We start from the raw sequence: 13,781 nt of genomic DNA on the forward strand, positions 1-13,781 counted from the left end.
ATCCGCGGATAACACTTAGGGCGGCGATGTCGCGCGCTGAGGGGTTTGGAATGAGGTCGGGAGATTTTGCGCTGTTCAATCCCAGCGGTAGTGATGATATGACTGGAATAAACCATGGCTGACTCTCTTTGCTGCTGTCTATAGTTTGTAGATATCCCTCACACTTTTGATTCGCTGTAACATAAGCATCACACACCGTCCTCCCTGAATATTGTCAACGCCTAAAGAATATTTTTCACTCATATTCTTTTCTTTCATCGGGCGTTTAAGTTTCATATTTGTAGTCAAGTTTATATAAGTCAAGAAAAGTCCCCCCCCCCCACCGGCATCCATTTTGTAAAACTTTTTTTTTTTTTCATACGTCATGATTTCATGTTTCGACCATCTTTTGGTACAACCGCGCATTGGGTTGGAATAGAAATAGAATGAATGGAAGATTATCCTGGGACGCAGAGACAAGGGGGGGGGGGTGATTGGATGCCCCCAATCGTTTGATTGAAACAAAAAGCAAAAAATACAGATAAAATCTGGGGGGGGGGGGAGAGGGAACGAAACCAGAATTTTTGGGTTTTGGTTTCAGTGATGGATTCATAATGGAGTCCCCGTACGTCCCACTATAAAGGTAAAACGTTCGGCAGTCCTGGTTGTCTCATTGGATAAGGCCACGGACGATCGTTCACGAGTTCTCTCCGACTGGTTCGTTGCCCCTGTCTGCAACGGTTGTGCCGCTGGGCAGGGCATTTTATTCCTCATTGCCTACAGTCCGTCCATCCCGTGGTTGGTTGGTTATATTTAAAAAAATCCAATGCTTCCTACACAGTAAACGGTGTCAATTCAAATCAATTCAAACGAAGTCAGAGCAGAATTAAAACATGCCTGATATATTATATCATAGCATAGAAGTGCACACAATACTGCATCCATTAGCTGCAACATAGATGCAGGGGTAGACTGACACTACATACATTTAGCATTTAAACACACAATGTAATGAATTTTCTGTTATTTATTTCATCTGCATAGTGAAAAGTCGGTTTAGTTTTGTGCAATATCTGTTGTCATGATCTGTACATATTGAAAAAGAAAAAAAAAAACAAATCTTCCGATAAAATATCTATCAATTTAACTACATAATATTACTCCGTGCTACCTGTTCACACTCGAGGCCTTCTTGACAGGCAAATACGTGTAGATTAATAATAATAGTGGTTTATGTATATAGCGCAAAGGTCCACATTTCGGTGCTTACGGCGCTTCATAAAGAAAAAGAAAAAGAAAAAAAAAAGATTGTGTACAAACATGACAACAGGGAAGAAAGTAACAAACACTAGCAAATATCGGCATCAGAGTCAATATTTCGCGTGTTTTTAATTTCGCGAATAGCAGGTGACTAGCGAAATTCACGAAAATAAAAACCTCGTGAAATATTTGGCGTATACATTAGATGATTGCTTCCACAGTTTTGTCCCATAACCGAGAAAGCACGACCCCCCCCCCCTGCCCCTCCCCCATCCATGTTTAATTCTGGGGCGTTTGAAGTTACAGTTCTGACGTAATACAGCAATACCGCAGGTCTCGTGGGTAGCATATTTACATGAATATCAATAGCATTTTAGGACTGTGATTGTTGAAGGGTTAAAGCAGACATGTGAGCACAATCTATACCAAGTAATCGGAAGGGCCAAGTCCCATGACATCAGAAAGGAAGCTCTATAATTCCGTTGCCCCACTTTAGATCATTTCATCCTCTTCTTTTTCTTCTTCTTCGTCAGCCTGAAATCGAAAAAAAGTCGATATTTTGGCGCTGAAATATCATCACACTTGAGCAGACAGTGAAAAACAAGCGAAATTATTGAAGTACCGCCGACCAGACAGCGAAATCACTGTGACACGCCAACATGCAGCAAAACCACGTCGTACAAACCGACGCGGTAATGTGTGGATTTGGCGCCACCTTTCGACGAACATTTAAAGGGGAAAAATCTAGGAATCAAAATCGATGAAAAATAAGAAAGAATTTCACTTCTTTAAATCGTATATTCAATTTTTTTTTTAAGTTAAACATTGGCATGTAGAAAGAAAAATCCAAATGTATAGTAGACAGCAAGTGCTTTTGCAGGAATGCATTAAGATGAGTATAGCAATGCATACACGAGAGCGCGCACACACACATACACACACACACACACACACACTCCATTGCATGATATATAAACATTATGCATTATAATGTAATCATACATGATTAGGTTTCTACATGCAAAAGTAATTAACACGTGCTGATTATGCATTATCTTCCTACAAACTTTCTGTTTGCCTTATAGCGCATTACAAAGCAGAAACGGTAAGTTTTGAACTGTGCAATTACGACATCACTTCTGCTGAAAAATAAACAAACAAACACACACACAAATAACAAAACACTTATTTTCCCACCTGTAAGATACGAAGCACACAAATTTCACTCTCAAGTCCGATATACACGTATAGCAGTCCGTCTGTAGCCCTTGATGTCCAAGCAATTGAAGATATGTTCTCGTGCGAATTGATGAAGCTGCGAAAGTGAGGAAATCGCGGAGGTAACAAATTTTTCATTCCCTTCCCTATTTTCCCCTAATCTGTTTCAAATGCCACATCGGGCCCAATTGATGCACTCAATTTGGTTTCATTTAGACAATGACAAGAACGAAGTGGTATAGGGTTTAGGGGAAGAAGAAGAAGAAGAAGAAGAAGAATTATGAGGGAAGCCAGCGGGGCAAAATATAATACATGCACTTTCCAATCTTAAGAGTTTCTGTGAAGGTTATTAAATTGAAATATCAATCTCCTAGCTAAACACAAGAAATTTACTTTAAATTTCAAAACTTTTGTCATTAATGTTAATAGATAGCAAGTGTTTATCTCTAATCGTTGCAATAAATCAGTGTCAAAAACACCAACATGTTGTTTTGCTCTTACCCCATATAATGTTCCTTGCACGAATCGTCTAAATAAAATTTGGGGATTGAAATTTGAGTTTTTAGAATCATTCTAAAGAGCAAGCAAACATGAGGCCGAAAGCTGCATTGAGCCCTTTCGAAGGACCAGGCGATGATAATGTGTTTATTTGACTGGGGACATTACCTTTGATATATGCCGTCAAAGGACACAAAGCATTGATCTCAATATTGAGAGTCTGTGGTGTCAAATGCTGAATCACAACTTTTAATGTATTGCTTTTTATTTCAATTTCAATTTCAATTTATTTTCATATTTCTCCCAAACAGCACAGAAAAAAAAAATATAATTAGACAATACAAAATTGTACCAGACATAGATTAGATGAAACAGCACCGGAATGTACAACAGTTTGTCTCGGTATAAACACAAAAATAAAAACAACAAAAAATAAAAAAAACCATAAAACAAAACAAACAAACAAACAAACAAACGAAAGGCGGTCTTGCATAAGTACGGTTATCCCAGGTTCATTGTTCCGTATCACGTCAAAATGAATGAATAATGAACAGCTGGCAGACGTTTTCAGGGTACTCCAGAATAAAAACAAATCAATTGTCCATTATGATGCGCCATATGGTCCTTGTTATAGAAAATCAATACCCCAAGTATAATGAATACAAAATAGTTGCCATGTGGTGGGAGCATATTGCCTATAATAAATCTAGCAATTATTCATCACGACAGCAACTTTAAGGCCACTCCGTTCACATTATTGATATCACGTCTTGCGCGAATTAAAGGACGAACATGGGCTAGCTTGCTATAGCAAATACTCTCAGACACTGACTGGCACTTCAACATTGATAGAAAGCATACTGCAGACGACCGCCACTGACCAGCATTAACTTCCCGCCAAAATTAGAACGGGAAATACTTCGCCAGACGAGGCATCATTGATTATTTTCCCCCTTTTAACTGCAGGCGCGTGCTCTTGGCGAAGACGCCTGTATGTTGTCACATGAATCGCGAAAAGATAAATTCAAGGCGGTTTGGCCGCCACTGTTCACGTTATCAACCCGTATAACCGATCCAACACTCCCTCCACCCCCTTCACTCATACTGACAGGCTTGCCCTTGGAGATAGCAACTCCTAAGGAAGCTGAAAGTTGCTGGTGGCGCTGTCAGTGTTCAATCGATCGAACTGACTCCTTAGTTCCCCAGAGGGGTAATCATGAGTAGGGAGAACATGAAAAAGAGGGTTTTAATTCACAGCGATGGTGCTTGGTTATAACGACACTTATCACATTTCAGAGACGCCTTCAATTTGGACGAATTACTTTACGTTATATAGTAACAAACAAAAATTATCCCCTATAAACGCACGGCTCGTGGCTTAGCGTGGTGCCTCTTGTTGGTAATGGCTATACAATCTGTTCTATCCTACCAAGTAGCAATTTGTAATAGCTGTTTGTGATACTGATGATGTTAATGTATCATTTGATAATTTTATGGAGATAATCAATAAGCATTTAGATGATTATATTCCTAAATTAAAAGATAAGTCAGTAAATTATAAAACAACACCTAAACTTCCATGGATTTCGAAATCTCTCCTCCGTTCAATTAACAGGAAAAATAGGTTGTATTGTAGATTCAAAATGAAAAAAACTGAGGAGTCAAAAAATAAATATACATCATATAAGAATATTTTGATTAAGGTCATACGATCTGAAAAGCGGAAATATTATACCATTCAGATAGAAAAATATAAACATGACGTGAAGAATACATGGAAGATATTAAACCAGGCCATGAATATATCAAAAAAGAAATATAATATTACAAAAATAAGATTTGATAATAAAATTGTTGAAGATCCTGGTGATATAGCAAATATTTTAATTCTTATTTTTCAATGATTGGAGAGAATCTGACAAAAGAAGTACCGCAGTCCGATACGCATTTTGCAAAATTTTTAGGTCAATCCAATCCCAGTTCTATTTTCTTAGCTCCAACTACGAAATATGAAATAATAGACATTGTTACTGCAATGAATGATAAACGAAGTGCCGGTTATGATGATATAAGTAATTTTATCACAAAGGGAATCATATTTTCTATTGCTGATCCACTTTCTCATATTTTTAATAAATCCATAATACATGGTGTTTTTCCTGATTGTATGAAAATTGCTAAGGTGTGTCCTTTATTCAAAAAAGGAGACAGTTTTGATATAAGTAATTATAGACCTATTTCTCTACTTTCATCCCTATCTAAGGTTTTGGAAAAATTGATATTTACAAGAACCATTAAATTTCTTAATTATTACAATGTTTTTACGAATTCTCAATTTGGGTTTCGTCAAAAACATAGCACCATTCATGCTCTTTTGAAGTTTATTGATAACGCCGCACATACTATAGATGACCATTCCCATCTTGTCGGTATCTTCCTGGACTTCTCCAAGGCCTTCGATACAATTAATCACGAAATTTTACTTCATAAATTGTCTCATTATGGTATACGAGGGAAGGCCTTGGAGTGGTTCAGGAGTTACCTGCAAAACCGAAAACAATATGTATCTTTGAACGAGCACAGCTCTAGTCTTGAAGTTATTAAATGTGGCGTCCCTCAGGGTAATATATTAGGACCTTTACTTTTCATCATTTACATAAATGATTTTTGTAGATCATCTGATATACTTTCTTTTATACTTTTTGTCGATAATTCAAATATTTTTTCTCCCACCAAAATCCAATTACTCTTGTCGATACTGTTAATTCTGAATTAAAAAAAGTGACTCAATGGATAAGAGCCAATAAGTTATCACTGAATCTTCAGAAAACTAACTATATGTTATTCAGTAAGTCTATAGAAGTTTTACGCACAGATATCATCTTTGATGACGTTCACTTAGAGCGTGTATCTCATACAAAGTTTCTCGGTATTACAGTGGACGATAAACTTTCGTGGAAGCCTCATATTATTAATATTAGTAAAATAATTTCGCGTAATATTGGTATTATTAATAGACTTAAATCTCATATCCCGTTGTCTTCTTTGCTGACGTTGTATTTTTCATTAATATTACCTTATTTAAATTATGGAATCTTAGCATGGGGTAGTGCCCATCAAACTTTATTAGATAGATTATTGTTATTACAAAAAAAGGCACTTCGTATCATTTGTGGCGTTTCTCCATGTTCCCATGCAGATCCATTATTTGTTAGATATAAGATATTAAAAATCAAAGATTTGTTTTTCTTTCAGCTGGGTCAGTTTATGTTTAATTATAACACAAATGCACTTTCCAGCATTTTTGATTCAATGTTTCCACGAAATCAATCTTTTCATAATTATCCCACCAGGCGATCAAATGAGTTTCATTTACCCCTTCTGAGAACGTTATTGGCTCAAAATACATGTATATACACTGGCCCTAGATTTTGGAATTCTTTAAGTTATGATATAAAAAATTCTTTATCTTTGAATTCGTTTAAGCGTAAGCTAAATTTTTTTTTTTGTTGAACTCATATTAAGATATATACGATTCATTACTTAGCTGGTCTTTACAGCCTAAGGGTTCATCGTCAATTATTGATTTCATCATTGTGTATTTTTACATTATCTTATTTGTATAAACATTGCTCGGCTGATAGAGCTGAAACACCTCAATTCCCTCTTCTGATCCCGATGTTCAGCACCTCAATTCCCTCTTCTGATCCCGATGTCCAGCGTGTTGGCTTTTCCTTTCATTTCCTTTTTCTTTCTCTCCTTTCTTTCCATTATTCTTTTGTGTTTTATTACTGTCATGGTATACCCTACTGTAAAGTCATGTAATGTCCTTGTGTTTCTACTGTCTTGTTCTCTCCTGTCTTTGTTAAAAAAAAGTTTAATGTATTCACAAGAATCCTTTGAGTGGTTCACAATTTACAAGCATGCTTTTCAGTGAACCTCTCAGTTCTTTCTCTTTTTTTTCCCTCCAAACATAACTTTGTATTTTGCCGGTATGCATGTATAATTTCGTATTTGTTAACCATTATCTACCATGTAAAGTCGAATACATGCCTATGTTATATCTTCTGATACATTTCGTGTTATGTTTGACGAAAAAGAAAGAAGGAATGAAATGAAATGAAATGAAATGAAATGAAATGAAATTCCAGATTGAAAGCAGCGACCTGACTCCATTGCTTTGGTGAATATGTGACAGGTCTCTTACTGATATGCAGTAAGCATAGTGACCTAAATATACAGTCTAACCAATGATTGAGAACCAGCCTTATCCACGTATGGCTTTAATGAAATGTGTGTGGAAAGGATTTTGATTTAAATGCACAAAGATCTCAGTTTTAGCTAAAATAACTTCATAAATAGTATACAATGTGAGTTTCTATTTCTATCCATTCCGTCATGGTGAAATGCCCCTCTCTATTTTTTTTTTTAATTTACCCCTGGTTCGCAATGTGTAGCACTTAAGTATCCGAAAAGCTATTTTAATCAACCAACCCTTTCATAATCTCCCAATGCCTTGAATCACTATAACTTTCTTTGTGTGTGTTAAGTGTAGAAGGCAAGAATCCATAGTCTCAATTATTTAACTATAAGCCAGTTCGGAGTTCCACTTTGCGCATGAGCAGAAAAAAGATAATTCGTACAAACAGCCATGTTTGTTTTTGAATTCACTGGGATAAGCATCTGTGACGTAATGATTATTCATGTAATCCTTAAAAATGTTGCCTGCCAGCACATCCACCTGGCAGCAAAAGTGGTATTTGGCAATATCAATACAAAGAGATTGCTAATACCCTCAATGCAAAATAATGACATGGATTCTTTCCAAAGTGTAAATTAACGGATCGTTCTGCTCATCTGGTCTACGCAACTCTATTGTTTGTTTGAACAGGATTGTGAATCCCATAAATTGTTACGTAAAGCTTATGCATCATGTCGCTCTGAAAACGAGTGGAGTGCCCCTAACCGACTGAGAAAAAGAAAGGTCATTCGTACCAATGTGCAGATGAGCTAACTCCGAACTGGAGGGAATGAGGGAGGAGAGGGGTAAGTTGTTGCGATGTTAGTTCCCTTGAATTAACTTGAAAATAACTAATCTTTCAGAGTTTCCAGATTTTTCCCACTCTTTGTTTCTTTTCAGAGTTAAATACAAAATGACTACTGGAACATAGTTATATTTTCAACGCAAGTCATTAACTCCATTGATCCACAATTTTTGCTCTCTGTTCTATCTAGAAATGCTTTGCAAAAACAGGCAGGGATACTTTGATTATGGAATAACACTTACATTCTACAAAGTTTATTGCAGAAGGTGTTCCAAATGAAAGAATAAAACCATGGCAGATAACAAAATTAATATGTCGGATGGCAGAACGCTTAGAAATTATGGCCTCTTACTCATTACAGCAGTGTTTCTCTTATAATTAAATTAATAAGATTATCTCATCTGCCGAGTTCAATTCTGCCAGAGCAGCCCCTCGCATCCACGAGTTTTCAGCGACATCTACGTTTGCATAGCTTTCGGAAAGAGTATATAATAAGACAAAGAGTTTTCCTTTTGTTATTTTTAGTGCGCTTCTTCCCGAGAGGTAATCTCATTACCAGCAATGCCACAGAGGAGCACATAGTTTCACATCTAATGGAGATGAGAGCCGAAATCGAGGACGACGTTTCTTCCCGCACACGCTAACAAAAATATTATGGCTTTGTCTTAACCTGGAGATGTTTTAGCTTCCCCGGGCTTGTTTTAGTACAACCTTGGCGCTATTCTTTCGACGAAAGATGTAATCTTTTCTTTCTTTCTTTTTTCCACAGGATATTTTTTTCCAGACGGGTATCATATTATAGCGATCACGATCAGGCACTTCTCTAGCGATTTCTCTTTTTTTTTCCATGTACTATAATTTTTTTTTTTGGTTATCATTATTATCATAAGTTAATGACAAAATGTGTTCTCGGAGGAGCATCGGAACAGAATTGCAAGAGAGTTTCACTAGAAAGCTTGCGTACATTCCTAATGCTTTTTGACCTACTTTATGTGGTGATCATTACCACTGTGGGTAAAAAAAGTCACAATCTTAAAACCTATACAATTTTACAAGAATGCTGTCAGATATCGTCATTAATATTTCGCTGTGAATTGCAGAGTTTGCACCACAGGCTTCATGCAGTACTCTTTTACATTATACCGAGAGTTTATTCCCAGAATATCCGATTTCATCCATGCCGACATTTTCAGAGGCTTTTGCATGTAGTGTCCGTTTTCAGCAGCGCCGCATTTTTACAGATGTACCCTCGTTTATCTCAAATTGAATTGCGATAAACGCCACAACAGCGACTGTTTGCGTTGCTGATTGAATGATAACAGAATACTCTCCACTTCGGAAGCAAAGACCATCCCCATCTATGTCCAACTCAGAACTAAAATCTAATCCTTCTATAAAAAAAAAACCAAACAAAACGTACTTGAAATCTGCCATTTTAATCACATTTCTTTGAAATGTTTGAATTCTAATTCATATAAGCTTTTACAAAATTGCTATGTCCTCTACATGTCCAAGTTTAATGATAAACAACATTTTTGGGGAAAAAATGTATTCACATGCATAGCACAATGCTCTGACTGTATATTATAAGCACATGGAAATTGCATCTGCCTAATAGATATATGAGTCCATGTGGCTGTTTTATTGCAGACTGCATAAAGCACACTGTTGTGTACAACAAAGTTTAGAGTGCGGAATTAAAAAGTGAAATGTCAAATTTTTAAGAGGATCATGAAGGACAGAAAGTATTAACGTGTACAACTTAATCATGATTATGACGATAATCATTTCATGTACTCGCATATTTCAACGTTCAAGTAATACAATAGTAAATTACAATTAAAGAAGTAATAATCATTTCCATTGTCCCATAATAAAACCAGTTTGTCTTCATCATTATCATGATTATCTTTGTGTTATCGTTACCTGCGAGGTTCGGTTGAGAGTATGAACTGGGCATGGGTATGCGGAGGTGGCAATGAGGCATCCATGGTAATGCAATAAGCGGTGAATTTCTGTGTCTTCATCAGTATAACCAGCTCAAAAAAAGCGCGGGAAAACTAAGCGCCTGCGGGTGTTGCAACAATCTGATCGTTAGAACACGTACAGGCGAATATGGCGCCCTATAGACGAGTTTACATTATTTTATGACGAAAATGGGAGAGAATATTCCGATATGATTTTCTCCCCACCCCCATTCTCTTTCTCTCTCTCTCTCTCTCTCTCTCCCCCCATCGCGAGCGCAAACGGAAGCTGGGTTTTGTTTTCTCAACACCTCCGGCAAGTTTCCAGCAAAATCTGTATCAAATGTCTTTAATACGTTGAACACGTATTGAGGTTTTTGTTTTCTTTTGAGAAAGGATTTGATCGGACAACTCCCTCCACCCCATCCCTCATGAGAAAGAAGTTTTTTTTTTAACTTAATCTATTCCACATAGTTTCTTCTGTGTAGGCGTAAAGAAATGATGGGAAGAGAAAGAGCTGTGCAACGGAGACAGTTTGCCAACCTTGAAATCTATCGAACTGTGTCAGATAGTGAGCAAAAGTATTTGAAATGAAGGTGGCATCTATATTTATTTTGAGTTTTAGCATACACGAGGAAAGTCTAAATTGAGTAATTGGTTGTTTGCTACTTAAGAATGCAGCAATCTTCAAAATACATTATCCAGCGACAATCTTATCAATTAAATCAATTCAATTCAATTCACTTTATTGATAACGATTAAAAAAAACAGAAACATGTACAGTGTAAAATGTGTAGGGGAGTCATAAAGAAAGCCAAAGGCTTGAGACATTTAGTGTGATCGCCTTTGTCAAGTTTGCAGAGTTGAATACATATAAAAATATACAAAAACAGATTAGGAGTTAAATTCGGAGTACTTATTGACAGTTACAGATTACATACATAAATAAAAGGGAATATGAAACATAATATGCTACTACATTAAACAAATAAAACAAACAGACAGAACAAAACTAACAAAGTTGGACGGCAGTCAAGGCAGTTGTCGTTTTTTTTTTCATTTTATAAATAACCCAATGTATTTACAGTTTTAAAGTGTACACTTTGAAGAAATAGAAACATCTATATAAACCGATATGTCAAAGGTATAACGACAACGACGACAACGACGACGACAACAACAGCAACAAAACAAAGAGCATGAAAATTCATCCTGGATAACCAATGGAATGGCTGTGGTATATTGTTTATATGTCCCTTAGAAAATTGCACAGGTCAAAAGTAGACTTATTGGCAGAATTTAAAAAAAAAATGTTAAAGATAATTGTCTGACGTTAAAGATGTTTTTGATGTTCTTGATGGCTTTTTGATGTTATTTAGTCTTTTTGTCCACGAGGAGACTGCAAAATACAAGCTTAGCTTTTTAGCATGTCTCCTCAATTTCCTGCAACTTTAGTTTCATTTCAATTTTCATTGTTTACTTTGCTTTTGTGATGCGTAGTATTGTCAACTTCACGTATTTTTCTTTGTTACTACGTTGCATTGATGTTGTGTTATTTTGTGTATGAAAATGTTGCTGGAAATGAAATAAATGAAATGAAATGAAATGAAAGATAATTGTCTCACATTAATGCAAGTAATAGATGCCAACTTTAGAAGCAAAGGTGTATTATACACTGTATAGCAAAGTAAAAGAAACCATAGGAAAATTGAAATATTAAAATGGTGTAGAAAATCTTGTGTTCATGTACTTTTGTAATAATCAATATGCCAGCAACTTTTCTTTTTTGATGCACCACTGAGTTTTATTAAGTGGTGCCGACATAGCGTGACATAGCGTGACATACAATGTTTGCTCGTGTGTATGTATGTATGAGTGTGTAAATGTTTGAGTGTTGTGTTTGTATGTTTAAAGACCAGATAGTAATTCCTAGCATTCTGGAACTAATTCTTGAGAGCAATAGGAATGTCCTAAGAATAATGATAAACATTTGAAACATTTGTATGCATGAAGCCCTGAAATGAAATTTGATTAAGTACCGAACCTGCCGAAACTGCAATTTGAACTAGACAGAATCATCAAACGCGCATATCCAACCGGCATGACAACAGTATGGCGCGAGCGTGTAAATTTGTTCGACAGTATTTGTACTGTGGCACGTCGGCGGGCTGAGATATATTACTCGTGTTATCGTGAGAGACATAATCTCCCAGAAGGCTGTCGACAAACCTAATATAAAATTACGAGAGATATGGTGAGAGAAATATATAAATGTATATAGAGAGAAAGAGATAAAAGATAAAAATGAATAGAAGAGAAAGAGAGAGAATAATAGAGAGAGAAAGAGGGGGGGGAGATAAATTTGAAGAGCGGGAGCGAGATTCAGACAGAAAGACTTTTATAGTACAGGGCACAGCCAGGAGCATACTATTTCTCGTCTTCAGAGCTTATTGTTTTCTCTCACATTCCAGATTCCCCCCCCCCCCCCCACACACCTCCTTTCAACTGCCGGTGACTTCGGAATAAAGACCGGAGGATGGTTTTTTGACAAATACGTTGTATTTACATCCCTTCGCTCCCGACTTCTGGAGAGCTGAAAATTGACCTGGATTTATCAAACCCTATTTCGCATTCTCCGGCATTCACATTCGAAAGCAGGCTAACAAGTGACCACAAGGGACCAGCCAAATCGGTTAGGTCCACGGTAGTTCATAGACAAATATGTTGAGAGAGAGAGAGAGAGAGAGAGAGAGAGAAGGGGGGGGGGAATGAAATGGAGAAAGAGAAATGGAGAGAGGAAGAAAGATGAACAAAAATGCGTTTAATATCAGCTACGAGGAAATCTTTGGTAAGTGGTCGTGGTTGTAGACCTCCCGGTCAATTACACATGAGGTCCCACGGCTCCGATTCCGGTCCGTCGCTTCTCTTCATGGACAAGATGTTACACCCACTATTCCCCGCTTCATCCACGTTCATTCGCTGGTACGTGAAAATTTGCTTGGCGAATGATCAACCGGGACCTTCGGAAGAATGGTGAGCGGAAAGATTCGTCTTTGGTTGTTTATTATATATTTTTGATAATAGAATTGTCTGTATTGCCGTGTTTTCTTTTGTCATTACCATTACGATATCATCGCAAAATAACATTGTCAGTAGTAGTTTTAATGTTGTTATTATTACATTGTCTTCATCACCATTATCATATTTTTCTTCTACTTGATCTTATATCTTCATCAGCGGTGTACGTCGAACATGACCAATGTATATTAAATTCGGAAGACTGCCCTTACACAAGTCAAGCCTAAGCCTATGTCTTAGTTACCATGATATGATGACGATTTAACCCACAATGCATGCAGCGACATAGTTTGTAGTCTTCCATTATTTATGCCAGACTGGGATCGTCTGTAAAGTGGAGAGCGACCGGAAATATGTCCTACGCCAGGCACTGTTCCAAAATTCTATTTTGCAAATTTACCTTATGTACGGCACAGTTCTATAAATTCAGATTATGTAAATCATTGCCAAAAGACGACCTAACACATGCGAATTAAACGCTCACTATACCTGCACACTCTTTGGACGTTAACGTCGGCAATCTGATGAGCTATGCGCGCGCTGCTATCAGTCTGTAAATTGTCTGTGATTTCTTCGTGATGTCAGTCTGCAATTTCTCCATGGATTGAATTGTGCACTAAGCTGACGTTTATGCTACTTGTGACACCCAGGTGTAATAGGCATGATGACTGTGTATGTCATACATACCAATGCATACCCTCACCTCAGTACGAAATTTTATGGATGCTGATAGTAGATT

The sequence above is a fragment of the Diadema setosum genome, chromosome 15 (genome assembly GCF_964275005.1).
Source record: "Diadema setosum chromosome 15, eeDiaSeto1, whole genome shotgun sequence".
NCBI classification, from domain to species: Eukaryota; Metazoa; Echinodermata; class Echinoidea; order Diadematoida; family Diadematidae; genus Diadema; species Diadema setosum.